This window comes from Equus caballus, chromosome X (assembly GCF_041296265.1).
Source record: "Equus caballus isolate H_3958 breed thoroughbred chromosome X, TB-T2T, whole genome shotgun sequence".
In the NCBI taxonomy this organism is placed as follows: Eukaryota; Metazoa; Chordata; class Mammalia; order Perissodactyla; family Equidae; genus Equus; species Equus caballus.
This window is the reverse complement of record NC_091715.1, coordinates 8,139,769-8,152,280: the sequence shown is the minus strand read 5'-3', so window position 1 is coordinate 8,152,280 and position 12,512 is coordinate 8,139,769. Positions and strand designations below refer to the sequence as shown.

Below are 12,512 nucleotides of genomic sequence, written 5' to 3'. Positions count from 1 at the left end.
AGGTGAGTGCTGAGAGGTCAGCATCTCAGGACACCCCCTCTGCACATTCCCCCAACTCATTAGGGTGCCTCCAGGAGGGGGTCTTACAAGAGAACAGGAATGTTGGCTGTGCAGATACTGTGTGGAGTCAACCTGATTCTCATCTTTTAATCCAGCTACTGCTGGGGTACTCCAGCTGTCAGTGATACTTCTAGTGCGGCTCCTCTCTTCTTGATTCAGGCTCCTCTGACTCTCTTTAGCTGAAAGTAGGGTTTCTCAACCTCAAACACTATTGACATTTGGGTCCAGATCATTCTTCATTGTAGGGCGTTGTTCTGTGAACTAGACTTTTTAGCAGCATTGCTGGCCTCTACCCACTTGATACCAGTACTACCCCCCGCCCCCGTTGTGGCAGATGTCCCCCTTGTCAAACCTTGTCAAAATTGCCACCACTTGAGAACCACTGAGTTAGAACACCGGCCTCCTGGGACTCTGGAAAGTTTTTCACCTGCTATACTGGGGAAAATGTCCTCCAAGTGGTGGAACTCTAGGAACTTCATGGGAATTTGTCAGATTTAGTGCAACAACTCTTCTATTCTTTATTAGTCAGCTAATTTGGTATTTGTGTCTTGTCTCTCCTGTGCCAGAAGAAGTATACTGTGGCTGTATTCAGAGTCTCCCCTCCCCAGTCACACTTACCTGGACTTACCTGAGCTGAGGTTTTCTTCCCTTGGAATTCGCTGGGAATTTGCCAGATTTAACAAATAAATTTGAATTTCAGAAAACAAATAATTTTTGTTATAAATATATCCCGTGCAATATGTGGGATATACTTATACTACAAAAGTATGTTTCCTTTATCTAAAGTTCAAATTTAACTAGGTGTCCTGTGTTTTATCTTACAACCGTACTTGGAATGCCTTCTTTTTCCAGGGACTCCCCTATGGAAATGCTCGGTATTGCTGACCTTCGGTGCACTCAGCTTATCCTTCCACCACTGAATCCCTGCGCTGCAGGCTGATTAGTTTCTACTCCTCTCACCACAGTCCCGCCACTTGGACTGTTTCCATCACAACGCTTTAAGCATTGCTGCTACCTCCTACAGTCTCCCGTCCCTTCCTTCTTTAGCTTTGGTGTCCTTCCCCAAACTCATCATAATGGACTTGGACTTTTAAGGCCTGATGTGATTGTGCGTGGATGTGCATGTGTGAGAAAAAATGATTACTGTCCTTAAGAGAAGCTCATGAGAATGGAATAGAGTAATAGAGCCATGAAGGACCCTGGGGAAGGAATTCTCCAGCATTCCATAGTAGCCTCTATTCTGAAAGCCTCCAGTCAGCACAGCCACGAAAATATTAGAGGCAGAGGGAAAAATCCTCTGTAAATAATGACACTCCAGGGGACATCCTAGTAGTTTGTGTTTCTGAAGACCGGATGCAGTTAACCTTGGATATGTTGTACAGTCTTCAGATGATTTTTCCAAACGATTTTGGTTGTTAATACTATCATGGCCTAAAAGAGCAGCTGAATTTTGAGTTGTTTGAATAAAGTAAATCAAAAAATAAGAAAAAAGTGTTGCTTGTCATCTCCCTTAGATGTGCCAACCCTATGTTAGAAAGGACAGTAGTGAGCTTTTGGTGGCTAAGGGAACTACAGCTGGGGGCAAAGATACAGGAGGCAGCATCATGGGACTCCAATGTCATCTAAGAGACTAGATGATTCGCATGTCTGTTCATTTAGTGGGAGAGGGACTTTGGGCTTGGGTTATAGTGTATGTATTGCTGAGTTCTTTCTGGGTATCTTGGTTCATTCAACTAAAAGAGATTGGAAGAAAAAAAGCAGCTAACATGCTAAAACTTTCATTGTTTTTTTTTTTTTTTAAGATTGTCCCTGAGGTAAAATTTGTTGCCAGTTTTCCTTTTTTTTTTTTCTTTCTCTCCAAAGCCCCAGTACATAGTTCTATATCCTAGTTGTAAGTCGTTCTGGTTCCTTTATGTGGGATGTCACCACAGCATGGCTTGATGAGCAGTGCCTAGGTCTGCGCCAAGGATGTGAACCGGTGAACCCTGGGCTGCTGAAGCAGAGCGCACGAACTTAACCACTTGGCCATGGGGCTGGCCTCTAAACATTACTTTTTAAGAAACAGCTTTATTGAGATGGATTTTACACACCCTAAAATTCACCCATTTAAATTGTACAATTAAATGACTCTTAGTATATTCACAAAATGATACAACCATCTCCACAATTAATGAGAACATTTTTATCACACCAAAAAGAAATCCCATACCCGCTAGCCATTACTCCCCATTCCCCCACCCCTTCTTCCAGTGCTCAACGACCACTAATGTACTTTCTGTCTTGTTGGACTTGCCTATTCTGGATATATCGTATAAATGAAATCATGCAGTATGTGATTTTTTTGTTTCTGGATTCTTTCATTTAGCACAATATTTTCAAGGTTTATCTATATTGTAGCATGTATCAGTACTTCATTCTTTTTGTTACTGAATAGCATTTCATTATCTATACCACAACTTACTTATATATTCATCAGTTGATGGATATTTGTGTTATTTTCACTTTGGGGCTATTATGAATAATGCTGCTATTAACATTCACGTACAAGTTTTTGTGTGGATGTATGTTTTTATTTCTCTTGGGTAGATACCTAGGAGTGGAATTGCTAAGTCATATGATAACTCTATGTTTAACATTTTGAGGAACTACCAAACCATTTTCCAAAGTGACTGCACCATTTTACATTCCCATTAGCAGTGTATGAGTGAATTTTCCCACATTCTTGCTGACACTTGTTATTATCTGTCTTTTTGATTATCGCCCTACTAGTGGGGATGATGTGGTATCTCATTGCGATTTTGATTTGCATTTCCCTGATGGCTAATGGTAGAACTTTTTCATGTGCTTATTGACCATTTGTATATCTTCTTTGAACAAATGTCTATTAGATCCTTTGTACATTTTTTAATTGGATATTTGTCTTTTTAATATAGCATTGCAAGAATTCTTTATATTTGGGTACAAGTTCTTTATCAGATACATGATGTACAAATATTTTTATCGCCTTCTTTGGATTATCTTTTCACTTTCTTGATGGTGTGCAATTTTAAATTCTGTTGAAGTCCAATTTATCTATTTTTTCTTTTGTTGCTTGTGCTTTTTCTTTTGTTGGTGTTGTATCTAGGAAGGCTTTGCCTAACCCAAGGTTCTGAAGATTTACTTCTTTGTTTTCTTCTAACAGTTTTATAGTTTTAGCTCTCACATTTAAGTCTATGATCTATTTGGAGTTAAATTGCACTTGGCTCAGTGCAAAATAAAAACTTGCTGCTCCTTTCGAAAAAATTATTAGAATTTCCAGATGGTGACAGCTGAGCATTTAACCAAGTTCATACCCCTTTTGAGCATGGAGCCCTGTGCACAGGTTTTACACTCATGAAGCCGGCCTTGAATAGAGTTCTTCTAAATTTGAGAATTTCTGGATTACATCTGCGATACAGTAGCAGCCTATAATCAGAATTATATGTCTGCAGATGCTTCCTAAGTGACTGAATTTATACCATGACCTATTGATCAGAGGGATGCCACTCTCAGAAATGAGTGTGCAACTAGGTGTCTCCAATATGAAATCTCTTTGTCTGAGTCTTTGGAGCTGTGGTGCAATGAGCTGGACTGTGATGCCCTTGTTTGGAAGGACCCTTGTTGATTGTGTAGTCGCGCAGCTTCATATTTCATGATAGCAACAATAAAACGCCACGAGTGAGGCATTGCTTCTTGTGTGGCAAGCACTGTTTGTCCAAAGGCATATGAGAAATCTTCTGACACACATGGCCCTCAAGCTCAGGACCCCGCAACTCAGATTAACTGTGACCGCAGAGTGCATTGGTTGTTATGAGTAACTCTGGGAGAAAGCCGCGTTTGTTTAAAGTGGGCACTAAGTTGATTCCGAATGCATTTTAAGACATCTGTGACAACCAGATCACCGTTTTAATAGCCTCGTTGCCTGTCTGAAGCTTTTGCGTGCATGAGTGTTTCTGCTAGGAAACAGAAAATGTTTGGGTTCCCAATTTAGAATTCCTTCTTCTATGAGTTAAAAGATTTGGGGCTTCAAAATCTCAGCACGCTCTTGTTTTTGTTTCTTTGGGCCCTCAGAGGACTAGAGTTCTGTGTCACTTTGCTCTCAGAGGAATTTTGTTTTTCTGTGAAGAATATTCTTGATAAGTAGCATCTTTGTAATCTCTAAGAAAATGAGAAAATGCGTACAAATGAACACAAGCTCTGAAGAACTCTCCACCCCCCCAAATCTCCCTGGCTTTGAATTTTATTTTTGTCTTTTCATTTTTTGTCAAGGTATAATTTGTATGCAGTAAAATGCACCAATTTTAAAGTGTACAGCTTGATGAATTTTGAGAAACACACACAGCCATTGCCAGTTTAAGATATAAAACATCTTCATCACAAAGAAAGTTTCCTCGTGCTCTCTTCCAGTTAGTTCCCCTGCCCAGACGCAACCACCCTTCTGATTTCCATCCTCGTAGATTAGTGTTGCCTGTTTTTGCAAACCATGTAAGTGGAATCATACTATGTACTCTCATGTGCCTTTCATTTAATGCGTGATTTTGAGATTTGTCCGTGTTGTTGTGAGCATCGTTTGTTCCTTTATTGCTGAGTACTTTTCCATTGTGTGAACACACCACAATGTTTATCTATTCCCCTGTTGATGGATGCTTGGCTAGTTTCCAGTCTTTGGCTGTTGTAAATAAAGCTTCTCTGAACATTCTTATACAAATCTTTTCATGGACATGTGTATTAATTTCTCTCAGGTATAAAACTAGGAGTGGAATTGCTGGGTCATAGGAAAGCTGTTTATTTAACTTTAACTGCCAAAAAGGTTTTCTATCAATGTACAAGTGTTCCAATTACTTTATATCCTTGTCACATACTTGGTCTTGCCAGTCTTTGTAATTTTAGTCCTACTGGTGGGTAATAATTGTATTTCATTATTTTTTTCTTAAAATCCATTTTATTGGAGTATTATTAGCACTCAATAAAATACACTATTTTTAACTGTACAGGTTGATGAGATTTGACATATGTGTGTATATATATGTACTATACATACACATTGACATATGTGTGTGTGTATATATATATAAACACACACACATATATATATATATACATACACACACCCATGTAACCACCCCAACAATCAAGATATCAAATATTTCCAACACCGCAAAGAGTCCCTTCATCGTCAACGCCTCTCCCTTGTATTAGGCCACCACTCATCTACTTTCTGACCCTATAGCTTAGTTTTGCTCATTCTAGAATTTCTTATAATTGGAATAATTTGGTATGTGCATTTTTTTGCCTAGCTTCTTTTGCTTCAATATCTTATTTTTGAGATTCATGCATGTTCTTTGTGTATATCAGTAGTTTGTTTCTTTTTATTATTGACTCATATTCCATTGTATGGACATATCACAATGTTTTATGTATTCATCTGTTGATGAACGTTTGAGTTGTTTCCAGTTTTTGGCTGTTATGAATATAGCTACTATAAAAACTGTGTACAGTTCTTTTGGGGGCATGTGTTTTCATTTCTCTTGGGTAAATGTTGAGAAGTAAAATTTCCAGATCATATGGCAAGTGTATGTTTAGTTTCATAAGAAACTACCATACAGTTCTCTAAAGGGTTGCCGCATTTTACACTCCATCAGCAAGGTATGAGAGTTCCAGTTGTTTGACATTCTTGCTGACATTTGTTATTCATACTGTAATCATACAATATGTTTCAATTCTAGTAGATTTATAGTGGTACCTCATTGTGGTTTAATTTGCATTTCCCTGATGACTTATGATAAATATCTTATCATTTGCTTATCAGTCATTCATCTATCTTACTTTGTAAAGTTTCCAAATCTTTTGCCAATTTTTAAAAATTGGATAGTTTGTCATCTTATTTTTGAGTTGTAAGAACTCTATATATTCTGTGAACAAATTGTTTGTCAGATATAAGTATTGTGGATATTTTCTCCTAGTCTATGTCTTGGCTTTCATTTCTTAATAATATCTTTCAGTGAACAGGGGTTTTTAATTTTGATGGAGTCCAGTTTTTAATATTTTTATCTATGCTTGTTGCTTTTTATATCCTAAGAAATCTATGTACCACAAGATTGCATATTTTCTTCAAAATGTTTTATAGTTTTAACATTTATGTTTAAGTCTATAATTCTATTTTGATCTATATATGCATATGCATATATATTCTATTCTATTTTGGTCTATTCTATCTATAAATTTTATTTTATTTTGGTCTCTATATGCATATATATATAGCGAGAGGTATATATATATGGCATGAAGTGGGCCAGTTTCATTTTTTTAAAAAACATTGTTCCAAAATCATCTATTGAAATTCTATTCTTGCCCATTGAATTACTTTGTGACACCTTTGTCAAAAATCAATTGACTATATTATGTGTGTGTGTCTATTTGAGGATTCTCTATTCTGATTCATTGTTCTATATGTCTTTCTTTATGCAATATCACCCCGTCTTGGTTACTGTAGCCTTATAGTAAATCTTTAAATCAGATAATATCAGCCCTCTAACTTTGTTCTTCTTATTCAAAATGTCTTGGATAATCTGGGCTCCTTGCATTTCTATAAAATTTTAGAATGAGTTTGTCACTTTCTGCCAGAACTGATGATAGAATTTTGATTGGGATTGTACTGAGCTTATAGAGTGATTTATTTATGTCTTATTTCTTTTCTCAGTAATATTTTTTAATTTTCAGTTTTTAGGTTGTGGGCATATATTTTGTTACATTTATTCCTGAATGCTTCAGGTATTTTGATTAAATTCTAAACTGTGTTGTTTTCCTAATTTCATTTTCCAATTCTTCGTTGACAGCAAAGAGAAATACAATTGTTTTTGTATATTGACCTTGCAACCTGAGATTTTGCTAAATCCACTTATAGTTCTAATAGCTTTTTTTGGTAGACTTCTGGATTTTCTTCCTATGTAATTAATACATGATTATGTTTTCTGGGAGTAAATTTAGTCTTTCTTCTTTGTTTCCAATGTGTATGTCCTTTATTTTCTTTTTTTGCTTATCTTGTAGTACTGTCTAGGACCTCTTATTGAATCTCACTTTGGCTTTACTATGAATTTCCTTGTTTTTCGTGTGTTTATTGACCATTTGAGTGTTTCATTTTGAGAATTGCTGTTCATATCTTTTTTCCCATTCATTCTTTGGTTGTTCTTTTCATTATTCATTTATAAGAGTGTAAAAAAATATTTCTGAGTACAAGTCCTTTGTTAGATATATGTTTTGTAAATATTTCTCCTGGCCTGTGACTTGCCTTCTTCACTTCAGCAATGGTGTTTTTTCATCAGCAGAAGTTTTTTTTTTAATTTGCTGAAGTCAAATATATCAAAGTTTATGTCCCAGGAAATGTTTGCCTACTCCAAAGTAAAAAAGGTATTCTCTTTTGTTTTCTTCCAGAAACTTTAAGTTTTACCTTTTAAAATTAGATCTATGATTCTTTATTTTTAGAAAGGATTTATATATATGTATAGTTTCTTTAATTAGCATACGATTCAAATGCCTTGTTACCAATTTTCATGGGTAAATTAAAAAAACATGAAAAATGTATAATAAATAGTGTTAATGATTGGGTAGGAAAAGACACACTCAGATACGCTGCTGGAGGTGCAGATGCATGCAGTCTTTTGGTGTGGGTAGGGTAGCAATTCTGCAGTAGGAATCAAAAGCCCTAAAAATGTTAATTCCTGAGACCCCACAGGTCCACATCCTTTATTCTGTGGAAATAATCCTGGGTGTGTGCCAAAATTTGACTTCAAGGATGTGTTATCTCAGCCTTTTTTATAAGGGCAAGGAAGGAATGGAAACAGTGTATAATATGAATTATTTAAATTGTTATATACCAGTATTATGGAACACTGTTTAACCATTGACGATAATGATGTAGAACGTTCAGTGCCGTAGATGATGTTCAGATACATTTTTAAGTGAAAGACAAATTCTACAACTGAGCTTATAGGTTGATTGCCTTTTAATCTGTGTGCACACAGATAAATGCCTATTTTTTTTTCTTTTTCTTTGATTTTTTTTTTGAAGAAGATTAGCCCTGAGCTAACATCTGCTGCCAATCCTCCTCATTTTTTGCTGAGGAAGACTGGCCCTGAGCTGACATCCATGCCCATCTTCCTCCACTTTATATGCGGGACACCTACCACAGCGTGGCTTGCCAAGCCGTGCCATGTCTGCACCCGGGATCCAAACCCACGAACCCCGGGCCGCCAAAGTGGAACGTGCGCATTTAACTGCTGCGCTACCAGGCTGGCCCCTAAATGCCTACATTTTTACCCCAGGATTTTGTGCTTACCTCTGTTTCTAAAGTTCTTACAGTGCATATGTAGTCCAGAAAAAAATATATTTAAAATTTTGACTTGAGAAGAATGGAGAGTGAGGGAAGGGGAAGCATTGCGGTAAATGATAAGCAGGAGTGAATGTGTTACAGTGAGAACTTTCGTATCATGCTATAAAATGTTTTAAAATTGCGATCTGTTTGCTGCTTTTATATGTTTAATCTGTTGCTCTGATTTCATGTCTTTATTCTTCTGTATGACTAAGAAAAGGGGCAGCTAGTCTCCTGTCTATGAGCTGAAAGCATGACAGAGAAGTGCCACCATCCAAAACATTTCTCTTACTGCCCAGTGTTCTATCATTGGAACTACAATGCCTTGGGTCATTTATAATTTGGGGAGATTTATATCTCCATTTAAATTCCCAGTGGATAGAGACAGAAGTAGATGTAAACAAGAAACACTTATCTGATCTAGGGAAGGAGGTATGCAGACCCAAAGGAGCGCCAGCAGGCAAGGCTGTAGGTGGACTTGGGGATAAAACCATGGTGTATTCCCTGGCATTTTGCCAAGGTTGATTCAGGCGTGGTGCGAGGGTGACACTTCTAGAAGACTTTACCCAGGTCTTTTTGGAGTGGTGCTGGGCTGTGTCAAGCTTATGGCTTGTGGGAAAGAGTAATCAGAACACGCAAAGGTTTGGTTAACCTTTACTGAGGTCCCCACACCCACAGTACCTAGGCTTCAGGGCCCCGAGGGTACATCTTGAACTTCACTGTGCAAAGCACCCAGCATGAGAGCCCTGGGCCCCAGGAGCCTGGGTCTAGAGCAGCAGATGTGCAGCTAAAGAGAGTATCAAGAAGGCAGTTTAATCAGGGTACATGTGTACAATACCAACCGAACTTAGAAGGTCAAATCTGGAGTTCATCTTACTAACTTTCATCTTTTAAATACTCTGTGTTACAGCTTTTCAGCAGAAAATTCACATGTAGATAAAATGTACCTTTTGGGTCAAATTGTCCAAATGAGGATTGTATTGGTTTCCTAGGGCTGCCAAAACAGATGACCGCAACCTGGGCGGTTTAAAACAACAGAAATTTATTATTCTCAGTTCCAGAGGCCAGAAGTCCAACATCAAGGTCTCAGCAGAGCCATGCTCCCTCTGAAGGCTCTAGGGGAGAAACCTTTCTTGCCTCTTCTTAGCCTCTGGTGGCTCCCAGCAACCCTTGGTGTTCCTTGGCTTGTAGCTGCATCACTCCAATCTTTGCCTCCATTGTCACATGGCCTTCTTCCCTATGTGTGACTGTGCCTGTATGTTTCCTCTCCTTGGTTTAAAAGGACACTAGTCATTAGATTTAGGGCCCACCCTAATCCAATGTAATTATCGTAACTAATTACATCTACAAAGACCCTATTTCCAAATAAAGTTACATTCACAGGTACCAGGGGTTAGGACTTGACCACATCTTTTTGGGGAATACAATTCAACCCACTACAAGCGTATACACTAGAAAAATTGCTGTTTAAATATTCCTCCTTGGCTGCTATATTGTACTGTTAAGCTGAAAGCCATTCCTCTTTCTTGCATTTCTGACCCCACATCTACCATGTCTTTTGTTCATAAAGTGACTCTGAGAAACTCCCTAGGTCCTTCTCTGGAATTCTTGATGGAGAGAGTTAGTGGGTTTCTATATTCATAGAAACAGAATGTTCAGCTTTAGCTCCCAAGAGAGTTAGAATGCTGGCAGTGTTTGGAGGGAAATAGGATATGAGGGAATGGCAGGGAAGCTAAGGAAAGATGAGGCCCCTGGACATGGAGCTGACCTTGGCAGGGGTCAGGGGTGAGCATCTTGAAGATAAAGGTACAGAGAGGATTGAAGAACCAGAGACTGAGCCCAAGCAAACAGAAATGTGGCAAGTCTGGCCCAGTTGGAAGCAGGGGTAGATTTCCAGGAGTATGGAAAATGAGGCTCATCTTGGCAGACACCCAAAGTGGAAGGGACCTTATCCACACCCAGTCTATCAGCCAGGCCTCTCAGCTCTATAGCTCCATGTGCCAGATCTGTCCAGTGTCTCCCCATTTCCTCCACTAAAATCCTATTCCAGCCCCCATCATCTCTCTCCTAGACAACCAATTCCTTCATTTTCTCTTGCCACCCAAACCCCTCTCCACAAGCAACTAAATTATCTTTTTAAAACACAAACCACAAGTTGCTGTACAATCTGGCCACTACCCACCCATCCTATGTCATTATACTTTAGCCACTCTGCTTTCTGTATGTTCGTTTAACATACCAAGCTCCTTACCTCCTCACAGCCTTTGCACCTGCTGTTCTCACTGCCTGGAACTCTTTGCTCCCACTTATCAATGTCTGCTTCTTGGCCTCTTCTCCTTGGAATAACCTTCTGCAATCCTTCAGTCTAAAGTGATGCCTCCCCTTTACTCTCCGTCCATCACCCAGTTTTATTTTATTTTATTTATCACTTATCACTACCTGAAATTATTGTTTGTTTGTTTCAGTGGTTCTCAGCCTGGAGTGATTTTGCCTCCTAGGTACATTTGGCAATGTTTGGAGATGTTTTGGGTTGTCACAACTTGTGAGTAGGGGTTGAGTGCTACTGCATCTAGTGAGTAGAGGCCAGGGATGCTGCTAGATATCCTACAATGCACAGGACAGCCCTCAAAACAAAGATTTATCTGGCCCCAAATGTCAATAGTGCCAAAGTTGAGAAACTCTGATTTGTTGCTTTTTCATTCTCTCTCTATACTTAACTTCTTCTTCAAATGTACATCCCAAGAAAGCAAAGACCTATTCTGGCTTGTGTTTTGTTCACTGCTCTATGTCTGGTCCCCAGAACAATGTCCAGGTCATGACTGGCACTCAAAAGATCATTGATGGATAGAGCCCAGCTCCGTGGCCAAGTAGTTAAGTTTGCACACTCCCCTTTGGGGGCCCAGGGTTTCACCGGTTTGGATCCTGGGCGTGGACATGGCACTGCTCATTAGGCCATGTTGAGGTGGCGTCCCACATGCCACAACTAGAAGCACTCACAACTAAATAAAATATACAACTATATACTGGGGGGATTTGGGGAGAAAAAGCAGAAAAGAAACAAACAAAGAAAAGATTGGCAACGTTGTTAGCTCAGGTGCCAATCTTAAAAAAAAAATCATTGATGGATAAAAGAATGAATGAATGAAGGGCCTGAAGCCCTGAATTTGCCTTTTACTAGCTTTTTTGAGTCTGGGAACATTGCTTAACTGCTCCAAGCTTCAGTTGCCTCCCCTATGAAACAGAGATCATAAAGTTCCCTAATTTATTAGAATTATTGTGCTGACTGAATGAGAGAAATGCTTCTAAGACATTGAACAGCATTCTTGGTGAGTAACAAGCCCTCAGTTCACAGTAGCTCTTACTGCTGCCACATGCCCCTTGCCCTAAACTTTTTTTTTATTGAGGTCATAATAGTTTATAGCATTGTGAAATTTCAGTTGTGCATTATTATTTGTCAGTCACCATATAAATGTGCCCCTTCACCCCTTGTGCCCAGCCCCAAAAACACTTGCCCCTGGTAATCACTAAATTGTTCTCTTTGTCTGTAAGTTTTTTTATCTTCCACAAATGAGTGAAAACATACAGTGTTTATCTTTCTCTGTCTGGCTTATTTTGCTTAACATAATACTCTCAAGCTCCATCCATGTTGTTGCAAATGGGGTGATTTTGCCTTTTTTATGGCTGAGTAGTATTCCATTGTATGTATACCACATCTTCTTCATCTGTTCATGAGTCGATGGGCACTTGGGTTGCTTCTATGTCTTGGCTATTGTGAACAATGCTGCAGTGAATATAGGGTTGCATAAGTCTCTTTGAATTGTTGATTACAAATTATTTGGGTAAATACCAGTAGTGGGGTAGCTGGGTCATATAGTATTTTAATTTTTTGAGAAATCTCCATGCTGTTTTCCATAGTGGCTGCACCAGTTTGCACTCCCCCCAGCAGTGGATGACGGTTCCCTTTTTTCCACAACCTCTCCAACATTTGTTATTTTTTGTCTTGGTGAATATAGCCATTCTAATGGGTGTAAGGTGATATCTAAGTGTAGTTTTGATTTGCATTTCC

The 12,512-nt window shown here is 38.7% G+C and overlaps 1 protein-coding gene across 2 annotated transcripts in view; it reads left to right on the top strand.

Annotated features, from left to right (window-relative positions):
• The window catches only part of ARHGAP6 (Rho GTPase activating protein 6), a 462,138-nt gene that overhangs the window by 149,786 nt on the left and 299,840 nt on the right, over nt 1-12,512 (top strand). The window lies entirely within an intron of this gene.